The 12,217-nt window shown below is 34.8% G+C and overlaps 1 protein-coding gene across 1 annotated transcript in view; it reads right to left on the bottom strand.

Moving 5' to 3' along the window:
• LOC145934985 (beta-1,4-glucuronyltransferase 1) overlaps positions 1-3,032 on the bottom strand; it is a 94,757-nt gene extending 91,725 nt beyond the window's left edge. The window contains exon 1 of the mRNA XM_083035951.1: positions 2,895-3,032. The gene's annotated coding sequence lies outside the window, so the exon portion shown is untranslated. The remainder of the gene's footprint in view (positions 1-2,894) is intronic.
• Between the last annotated feature and the right edge of the window lie 9,185 nt (positions 3,033-12,217).

Raw genomic sequence — 12,217 nt, 5'->3', positions numbered from 1 at the left:
ATCATCGTTCTCTAGGTGGAAAGAACTTTGAATAATTCTAGAACCGTGCGGAGAGACTTTTCGGTGTACAATTGTATACCGTAAAAGTTCGTCCGCGCGTGCATGCTAAAAAGCGCACACCGTAAAAAAATGCAGTAGATATTTAAAAATATAGTAAACATATATGTATATACATATATACATAGGTCGTTCATAAAGTTTGTACCTTTGCTTATAAGGAAAAGAATGAAATGGTTGAAACTGTGCATATTTATTAGTCTTTTTCTATTATATAAATCCTGCAAAGTTACATATTTTTCCCAACGATGCAGGATCTGTCGGATACAATCATTGTAAAAATCAACATATTGTCTTTTAAAAAAATAATATTAAAATTTTATTAAAAATTAATAAAATTTATAAAAATTAATTCTATATAAATTAATTTTATAAGTTAAATTTTTTATAAATTATATTAATTTTTGATAAAATTTTTAAATCATTTTTATTAAAAGACAATATGTCGATTTTTACAATAATTGTATCCGACAGAACTTTGCATCGCTGGAAAAAATGTGTAACTTTGCAGGATTCATATATAGAAAAATACTAATAAACGTGCATAGTTTTAATCACTTCATTTTTTTCCTTATAAGCAAAGATACGAACTTTATGAACGACCCTCGTATACACTGGCGGATTCTGGGGGGGGGGGGGGGGGTTAAAAACCCTCCTTGCAAATTAAAAGACACAATTTTGCTGAATTTGTTTAAAAAATATAAATAAAGAAAAACAAACATTAAAGAGCTATCGACGTCAGGATCCGCTAATGTATATATATAAGTATAAGATACACTGTAAATTATACTCATTACGCATTCACGGAGATAAGTATAGATTAACTCAGACATAAGACGAAATGATGAGATAATTTCATTGCACGAAAATAATTAGGTGAAATTCTTTATATCTATATAATATATATATAATATATAGTATATATCTATATAATATATATTATATAGATACAAAGAATTTCGCCTAATTATTTTCGTACAACAAAATTATCTCATCATTTCGTCCTATGTCTGACTTAATCTACACTTAACTCCTTGAATGCGTAATGAGTATAATTTACAGTGTATCATATACTTTTATATATATATATATATATTTATATATATATTATATAGATATAAAGAATTTCGCCTAATTATTTTCGTGCAACGAAATTATCTCATCATTTCGTCCTATGTCTGACTTAATCTACACTTAACTCCTTGAATGCGTAATGAGTATAATTTACAGTGTATCATATACTTTTATATATATATATATATATATTTTATATATATATTATATATATAATATATATATATAAGTATAAGATACACTGTAAATTATACTTATTACGCATTCAAGGAGTTAAGTGTAGATTAAGTCAGACATAGGATGAAATAATGAGATAATTTCGTTGCACAAAAATAATTAGGCGAAATTCTTTATATCTATATAATATATATACCTATATATAAAAATATAAGATACACTGGAAATTATGCTCATTACGCATTCAAGGAGTTAAGTGTAGATTAAGTCAGACATACAACGAAATGATGAGATAATTTCGTTGCATGAAAATAATTAGGCGAAATTCTTTATATATATATAATATATATATATATATTATATTTATACACTGGCGGATCCTGGGGGGGGGAGGGGTTAAAACCCCCCTTGCAAATTAAAAGAAACAGTTTTGCTGAAGTTGTTTAAAAAATATAAATAAAGAAAAACAAACATTAAAGAGCTATCGACGTCGTTGATCCTGGAATAAAAGCTAATCATGAAACCAAAAATATTATATAAAATAATTTTGCAACCCCCCCCCCCCCCGCTCCCCATTATCGACGTCAGGATCCGCTAATGCTCGTATAATGCCATTCACGAATAAAAATAAATAAACCCCTTAAACGATATACATGTAACTTAATCTATATTATCTATGTATATTTCGTAATATTTTTAAAACTCTTAATTTTTTTCCTTTTGGAATCGATTCGATATTATTAACAAAGTGACTTGCTTTTTCTTTTCGCGATTAAAATTTCCTATAATAATATATCAAAGGACAAAATATAGAAATATCTCTGCTATAGAAATATATTGCAACACATTTGTGTATGTATATATATATGTTTGCGTTTATGTCGGTACGTATTACGGTCGCAACTCGTTTCGTCGCGGCATCAGGAGAGTAACGGATATGGCGGGCATACGAACCGCCAGAACATTGAGTGAATTATTTATTCGGATGGAATTAAGTTTAAATATTTTATCCTCAGACTAATCTCACGGGTACAAGCGCAATTTATTTACGGGCATCTCGTCGACCTGCCAAGTCTGCCAACTGCGTCTCGACAATATAAGCACGCGTGTGACAAAGTATGAAAGTATAAAAGTTCTTGACGGGAACCGACCGGATCAGTTTGCGAGAAACGGAACATGACGATAGTCATGAATATAGGTCGAAAATAGAGTCCATCCGCGGAAACGAATGATCGATATTGCGACATTTCATACGCATAGCGAGTTTATTCGTGTACGGCAAACCCTAAGTATCGTTTTCAAAGTGAACTGGGTCATGCAATTTAAGATGTACATATGTTATAATTCCAGATTATTTCAAATAAATGTAAAAATAGAGATATTTACATATTTAAAATACGTATAAAACAGAAGTATATAAACCTAAGATAAATATACGCGTTGATAACATAACGGAAAGTGAACCGCAGTAATAAAATATTGATCTGCAGTTGTAAAAATAGACCGTTAGATAGAATAGGAGAAGTGTAAGTCAGGAGAGGAAATATCTAAAAGTTATATATTTGTAGTGATTTTTATATCCTTACCTGAAACAGTCGCGATCAAGAGTTCAACGCTTGGCGCATAAGACGATTCGCCAATTCTTTTTCCTGCAAGTGACGCTGTTGCAAAGTCTCCAAGTACGGGTCTTCGAGAACGTCATACGAAACGAGCGACGAGGTGAAATTCGGCATTTTCTCAAACGTTTCGACCTCTCGGGCTTCGCTCGTGATAACTTCTTTTTCCTTCGGATATCTGATGGGACACTCTAAGAGACTCTCTTGCATCGCGGAGTCCGTCTCAGGGATCCTTGAGTTTTCACGAGTCTGAAAAAAAAGAAGACAATGTTATATATCGACGATGATCTTGCCGCACGACTTCTTTCAGTCTCTCCACTCCATTACGGAGATACACGAATAATTGCATGGCGGAAAAGTCAGTCAGAGTATCGGAGAATAGGGTTGCAAAAGAGCTCAATTTACCTTTGAGGCGGCAACGTTCCGATCCTTCAAAGGGGGCAAGAAACATTTTTGAGCGATGGCGCGTCTCGACTGTGAACACAAAGGGGATAAGTGCTCGCGGGACGAGTGAATGGGTCGCTTTGATCGGATAAATAGGAAGAAAATACGCAAGAATCAAATGATATTCACGGACTGTGATTTTACACTTTGCTTCGCGCCAATAACCTCGTGAGTCTTTTTCAGCGAGAATGATAGATAAGCATCATATTTTATTAAAAGTACGGATAAACTTCGAATATATATAAATAAAATAAAATAAAATAAATAAAATAATATAACATCGATGTTTATAAAAAGAACAGTATATATTCTATACTTTGTATTAAAGTATTAATTTTTTATATTATATAAAACAAAGAAATGCAACAAGCTTGGAGGGTGGACATGAATATTTTGCTTCTAAAAAACAAATACTTTAAAAAATTTTATTCTTAACTTTATTCTTTCCCGAGAGAATTTTAAAAAACAGGTTAAATTAAATTGCAATTAAAGTTAATCGATGGAACTATTTCAATATAATTAAAATTGCAGCTTCTCCTTCATCATGATCGATATCAACCGATGTCGATGACGAATAAGAGAGACGCGTATCGTATACAAGTACAAGAAATACACAACAAATAAAATTTGTCTGCCGTATGCGAATCACGAAGCTATACTTCTCCTTGCGAGAAGCATAGCATAGGTTCATCCACGTGCGCGGAGAGCCGCTATTCCCTCCTATTCGCTCCTCGTATCCTCAATTTCTGCCTACGCTCGTGGTAGTTGTGTTCTATAGTAGTAGCTTTGTACGTATAATTAAATTTACGTGCAGATAACGGCACTTCGGCGAGGGTCACTTCTATATACGGCCACTACTCGTCCGTTACGTGAGCTTGGCACACCAATCGCATCTTATATCTATGCAATATGCGAATCTAATGAGAGAGCTCTTGGTAACGAACAAATCATACGCAGAAAGATAGTAAAAGAAATCGAATTCAACAATTATCTTCAAACCGTAAAATAATAAAATATATGTATTTTATATATATACAAATCCGAAAGCCGTAACGGTGATAGATAGCCATTATAAAATAGCAGAAAAATTTTACTGTAAGAATTTTATTCTATAATGCTATAAATGTTTTTTATTAAAATAATTATATTAGAATTTTAGAGATCAAATTTAAAATTTTATATATATATAAAATTATTACATTAACTTTGATAACAATTAATTAAATATTCTATAATACAAAATACAGAAAAAAATCATAGCATAAGTTAGAAATTAAAAAATAACTAAATAATATATTATTTAATAAATTACCCAAAAAATAAATAAATAAAAATATGTATATATAATTTCTAATTTAATATCATTCATTAAAACGCAAGAAACATTCTCGCGAACAAACGTTGCCAGTGTACGTTCATTAACGGAGCTTCCAGTAAATGTTAAAACAATATTGTGAATTGCCTCTACCTTGATCAAGGTTTGCTATTTGCATGAGGAAATTGGACGGATTCACTGCGCGTTTATGTCGCTCGAGCGTCTACATCTGCGAATCGATGTGCAACACAAATTTATCTATTATTCTTAAAATACGCAGAATATAAAAATCCATTATAATACGCGAAATATAAAAAAAGAATCCTAATGTGTAATAAGAGATAAAATTACGTATCGAATTAATGTGACGTGAAAATTTCCGTTGCATTTATAATTTGCAAAGCTTAAGTAAAAGGTATCTCTTAACGTAGAGCAATACTATCATGATGATACCGTCGTGTACACACAGTAGATTCTTCCGTCGTTGGATCAGCCAAGCGGAAACACACGTAGTAGCAACAACGGCACGGTGTTCCGCGCGAATAATCGTTAAGCTCGAACCTTTGTAATCTCGCGAGATCAGATCGTGAGCGCGTTCCCGGTTGAAATGGAATAATTGAATACAAGTTGCCAAAGTGCAATTGACTTAGCCGTGGCCGATACGAAACTAAGTTATTCCCGGAATTGTATCTAGGGAATGGAGCGCGCGAAAATGGAGGATCCGACCCGACGGAATTTCATTCTACCGTTATGAATATTTTGTCTCGCAACGAGACTCTCTCCGCCGCGCGTTCCTGATATCTTTCATCTTGCGAATCGCAACGCGTCTTTTCTAACGTACCCCTCTCCTTGATGTATAATAAATTTCATACATATCGGAAATGTGCTAGCTCCATCGCTGCACGTATGAACTGAAAATATCGAGTAAATATAAAGCAGATTAATGAAACAAAAAGCAAAAAGAGTATAATCTATATAAAAATAATCTATCATAGTAAAGTTATTTTTAACTTTTGGTTTTATAAAATGATAAAAGGGGTGATCAGAATTCAATATGTAACTGTATTTTCTTTCGATTCTCTCGTTATGAAAACGAATAATAATAAAATTGATCTTTATTTTCAATCTGCCAATAATATAACTTATCATGCTTTTCACTCGTCACAATTGATCTTGCGAATAAATAGAATAATAGTTAAAATTTCATAGTTGGATCGCAATCGTACACAATTAAATGAGAAATTGATATGACAGCAAAAACAAATAGGTAATGACAAGCGTCGGAACAAGATACGTTGCCTGGAAGGAGAAGGTAGAATAAGCGACGAGATATAGAATACAGAAGGGGAGAAAGAAAAGAAAAACGCGGTCCTGGCATTGTTAACGCGGAGCGGTACGTACGTAATTAATTTCATTTATAAATCTTGCAGCCGGTCATTACGAAGCTTGACTTTCACGAGTGCGTCGGGTAAAACGAGCTAGCGCTCGTCAGCAATGCCTCTTTTGCATCCTCTAATTGGCAATTAAATATCGACCGTAACGGAGCCGAATACCATCGATGCTAATTTATCAAGCACAAACCGCGATTCTTGCCTCGTTCATTATTTTTTTTTTTTCCGGCGCATTATATTCCGCCGGATAACCGTCAATCGTGCTTAGCAATTCGCCGTACGATTCGTGGAAAAGCGAACCTTTGCAGAAACGCAATTACGGGCTCTCAGATATACATGCGGAAATCGGACGGTACTTTCCGGAATCTTGTTTTCGATAATACCCGGATTCGATCGAGTACCTATATCATCGGACACAAAATAAGACGTCTTTACTAACCATAAGTGTCACGCGACCACGAACGAAGATTCAATAGCTTGCGTATAAGTAAACACGCGCAATACGCTTACACAATTAACTATAATATATAAAGTACAACACTTCTATATTATTCGGTCCATATTACTATTTGTCTTGTTGAGAATTCTACAAAAATCCTAAATGAATAACTAAATAATGTAGTGGACACGATAAAAGAAACACGAGGAATTTAACATATTTCATTTAGAACTTAATCCAATTATTTGTATTTTCTTCTGGATTAACCCCTGCGTGTAATATCAGATATATGAATGTCTATATAAATGCAAAGAGAAAAATAAAATAAAGATTCAAATCAAATAAAAAATTCAACTGTACTACTGTCGTGCGAGAAAATGGCACAATGACTGATCAGACACCGATAGGTATAAAGCTGACAGCAATGTGTATGTAGCGAATCTTGTGTAAGAATGACATGGTTGTCAATGTTATCGATTTAACCATTCATGCCTAAGATAAACCGCGATCGTAATTCATTGAAACGCGCGAATAAATCGTCTCGTACCTTGAGTCTTCTCATTCGTTGCAGTATCTGCTCACGATTTCGCGCGCTAACCGAGTCTCCATACGATCTCCGGCGCATCAGCCATTCTCTCTGCAACAACAAACAACCCCTGAAGCTACTACTACTACTATACTACCACCAGCCTGGTCTAGTGAAACTTTCAAGCTAAACACACCGCCGCGCTACATCTGACTAAAGGCTTTATTTACTTTTTGCGAGAGTTCACCACGACGTGGGAGATAGCCCCTTCAGCTCGCGCGCATACGTCTGCACTTGTGTGCATGCAAGAGTATACTGGCGGCCGCAAATTTGCGGACAGATGTGGTTGTAGATTGCTGTTTGCTATGAAGAGGCGTACACCGACGATGGTGCGAGTAAACACGACATACGAGTAATATCTTTCTAGCTATAACGAAGTCTGAGTGTAATACCGTGATGTACAAATATCTCCATAATATATATATGTGTATATATATATATATATATATATATCATTTACGCGTTTATTTATGCATTTCTGATAGATTCCTATGATATGTTTTAATAAATCGTGTATACTAATATAAAATCTGATTAAAATGCGAAAAAGTATCATTGCATTGGATATAGCAAATATTAAAAGCTCCTAATATATTATTTACACAATTTCATGTTTATTTAATATTAAATGGATGACACGACGCTTATTCAAATATCAAAAATTCGTGCTGATATATTTAGGTAAATGCCAAAGCATTAATTATTAATTCAATCTATTAGCGCTTGATCCAAAAAGACTTATTTTGTGGACACGGAAATATATAAAATATACAAATAACATTTTTATCAAAATTATTTTCAAATATCAGAAGTTATAGAAATTTCACAAATAAATGACGTTTTCCTAACTCGTTATTTATAGATTGGTAAAAAATATCGATAGTACAATATGTATTTTGCAAAGGAAATTTCAGATTAAGAAAGCTATTTGATGCCGAATATAAAAGTTAAATGTTTCTTTTTATGATTGCATCTATGTTCATAACGAGTCTTTGCAGACATAGAGCTCGATCGAGCGAATTGCATCAAAAATCGTGGGCTGCCAAGTCGACCCACTCGAATCCGATACAAAGTAGATTATGCAAATGCTCATCGAACGAAGTCGATGACGAAGAAACCGGGAAAGAGGTTGGAGATGGGACAACGAAAAGAAATACAGAACGGGATAGACCGAGTGGCAAACAGGGGAAAAGATAAAGGTGGCGATCGAAACAGATAGATGGAAGGAGAAAGAAAGACGAGAAGAAATTGCATTTGGCAGAGGGAACAGATCAGTCACGATGGATCGAACGGCGCTCTCCTTAAAAAATAGATGAGCCAACGAACGAATTTCGTATATTTTCTGGTATACGCAATATTAACGCGTCGCATTTCTTTGCCTGATACATATATTTAGCGTAAATGCACCACTATAAATAATCATTGAAAATATCTATCTTTTTATTATTGTTGTCATATAAAATAGTAGAATTATCTAAATATCAACACAAATTTTTGATATTTATAAAATTATCGTGCCATCCATTTAGTATTAAATAAACACGTGTACTGAATAGTGTATTAGAAGCTTTTAATATTTGCGAAATTTTTACAACTTCTCCGATATTTGAAAAATAATTTTAATAAAAATACTATTCACATACTTTAAATATTTCTGTGTCCAATGCAACGATAATTTTTTGCAATTTTTTATAAAAGATAATTTTGCATTTTTTTTATATTTTTCACATTTTAATCAGCTTTATATTACTATTATGCAAGATTTATGAAAACATCATATTATAATTATTTAATGTTGATTCTATAGTATTATAATAATTTATTAAACAATACACATAATTATATATATATATATATATATATATATATAATTATATTAAATATGAATGTTTGAGCGCGCATATATGTAACTAAAAACAGTATTTTAATCACACACATTTTACATTTTAAATATAACTTATATATGCTTTACAACGTAATCTGTTTGTATATCATTACAAATTAAAGTAATTGTTTACTGAAGTTAATGATCATTTATAGATTTACTTTAACATTTAGTGATATCTGATTGGCTTTTTTATTGGTGGACACTACGATATTAATGTCAGAATCCAAACTAGTTAATGTCACGCGCAATTACCGACCATAACATCTTTTAATGATCAGCATAATTGTAGACATTCTGTTGCTATCCCCTTAACCTGTCATCCGCGGACATTTCATCGGGTTACTCATTTCATTTAAACTGTCCATGACGGCAATGTCACCGCGGCGGTGATGGCGGCGACTTCGTCGGGAACAAATTTGCCCCCGTATATTGCTGTACTTATCTGCTCTCGTACCTGGACGTACCCAGTAATCCCGGATAATAGCCTGCGAGTGTACAACGAGCGCGCGCGCACACTCTTATATAAGAAACACCCGGATAAAAGTCCCACCGGGTCTTCTCTCCACGGCGTTCGCCGTTAGAGCGGACATTCCTGTTCGCCTGTACTTGGATCTGGTATTGGCGAAGTTCGATTGCGCAATTGAAGCTTTTTACGGCTTTACGTGTCGCGGTTCTATATAGCGTCTAATTGCGGATAACGTATTGGTATGACGCCGCCCTTTTGCGAAATACCTTCCTGCAGGGCGCACTTTATACTTTTCGTGTGATAGGATATTCTTTGATTTATTTGTCAAATCAGAAGATTTTTATTCGGGCGCTAGCTTTTTATTTTCTATAGAAATCTTTGTGATTAAAATATTAAAATTCTGAACTGAAATGCAATTTGAATTAAATAAACAATGAGTTTCTATTGTCAACATTTTTTATCTATGCATAATATTTATTAAATTTATTAATCCGCACAATCAATTATAATTAATATATTGTATTTAATGAAATATTTTTCGCATTATTTAATGAAATCTTTTTGTACTGATTTGACTCTAATAGCAAAAAATCTAATTTAAATTTACTTCGAACACTTTATTAAAAATGAGATATATCAATTATAATAAATTCTTACGTTGTATATATTTTTATAAAAAATTATTTATCAAATTAAAGTAACTTATATGCGATTGACATGCGGTAAATGTGAATGCGCGCTAAATGAGTTTTATCGAGCTCGTTTTCCGATCGCTCGCGGCGTTTAGAGAAGGAAACCTCGTCCTTGCTCATCCGACGGAGGTGAAACACCTTGAAACTTTTTACCGTGAACCCGCCATCTCTCCGCCCGCGGCTCCAGGAAACGATGTTGGGGAACCCTCGTGATGCAGTAACGAAGCATTTCCGCTTGTCCCGGGGCGCGCTTAAAGAGAAAGGGTTTCCGACATTTCCGAGGGCGGGTGATGGCTGCTCCCGGCTGCGGAGCCGCGTGAAATTTTAATTTCCAATCTGCTAAAATTGTTCCCGCGAAAACGGTACGACGTAGCGTAACTCTCGGAATCCTAGTTTTCTTTCAGACACACACGCGAGAGCGAACACACCGATCGGTCCGCGGTCAGATGCTGCATGGTGTATGAGAAGGGCTCTCACGCGCCGTAAACCCCGCGCTATCGCGTTTCGCCGACCGCGATGGAGAAAGACTCTGAAAAATGTACGGATCACTCGCCCTCTCGCGAGCCGAAGCGCTCAAAGACTGCGGGAATTTATTGCGTCCTCCGACTATGAGGACGACAGCTATTTTCTCGTCGCGCACACCTGCCGTCCCGCGCAGAATTCTGCGATTTTGACGACTCGAAAACTGAAGAACACCGGCTGGTACAATCGGTGGAGTATCATATTTTATGGATCCAGATATCATTAAAAAGGCAGTATTGCCCATGTTTTATTTGCTGCATATTTGATATTACGAAATTTGTATCATTCGTTATCAGAAACATAAAGTATGTCATATTTCTTTCTATAAAATACAGAATCCTAAATAGTAATACTCTTGTGCGATTATTGACGATCTAGGGCAAATCCATTGAGGGGAACCACTCATAGAAGAATTATAGATACACTAAAGTAGTAAAACATAGATAAACTTTGTGAGCAGGTATAAGGAAGTCTGAAAAGGCAGAAAGGCGCCGAGGTGCTGAGGCACAAATTATGTATTTGAAGTTTCCGCTTCACATCTCGAAAAATCGATAAGAAATCCGAGAGAGAGAGAGAGAGAGAGAGAGAGAGAGAGAGAGATTTCACATAAAGAAAAAAAAATACACGCGAGGAAAAAAGTACAGTCCCGAGATAATGAATCTATGAAAAATCTCGCGAAAAATATTTTATAAATTTTACGTGGAATAATTCAAGATATTTCAAGTTAAAATTTTAACAAATAATTTACTAATAATTTACTAAATTAAGATTAACGATGGAAACTATCGTTAATTCCACTATTAAGACAGACAATTAAGAGATATAAAGTGCATCTTGGCTTTTACACTAAAACACGATTATCGCAATTAATGGATTAAAGTACTTCGCGAATTAAATTTTCGACAATAAACTGCGACGCACTTCTTCGAAGACGCGCGCGCGTCCTTCGGATGGAACAAACGGACGGAGAGGATTCACCTAGTCACGACGCTCATTGTCGCACACAATTGCCGGAAAATACAATTCGTCGTATGCAGTCTCTAATTCGATATTGCGTATTCGCACCAAGAAAATAGGAAATAGACGCCAGCGAAAATAGCACGTTCTGGAGAACAAGAGTCGCGTATTTATTAAATTGAAGCTACGAAGCCGTGCTCGTTGTCGCGGCAACTCCTTCGCAGGAGAAGTGCTACGTCTTCCTTGGAAAGTGTTAACTGTCGAGTCCTTGCAAATACGACACAGCAAGGAGTTTCCTTCACTTCGCTTACCCGGCGACAGAAACCTTTCCCGTAGCAACTTATCAACGGGCCAGTTTTGCGCGAAATAAAATCGCGCGATAAAGTTCTTATTTTTCAAATCGAGCTTCTATTTCGTGTCAAAAAACTTTTCACCGTCCATATTTCCGTGTTATTCGACCGAATCCATTCAGACTGATCCCTTACTTATATATATGGTCAGTATTGGAAATAGATGTGCTTTTACTCTATACTTTCCCGTCGAAGTTGCCTATATAATAGAAGTTTCACATGCGAAACGCTGAGCTGCATCGA

Source organism: Prenolepis imparis, unplaced genomic scaffold, assembly GCF_030444845.1.
Source record: "Prenolepis imparis isolate NDT839.2.m4 unplaced genomic scaffold, iyPreImpa1.0 SCAF_4, whole genome shotgun sequence".
Taxonomy (NCBI): domain Eukaryota; kingdom Metazoa; phylum Arthropoda; class Insecta; order Hymenoptera; family Formicidae; genus Prenolepis; species Prenolepis imparis.
The sequence above is the reverse complement of the archived record's forward strand: the minus strand, read 5'-3'. Positions and strand labels throughout refer to the sequence as shown.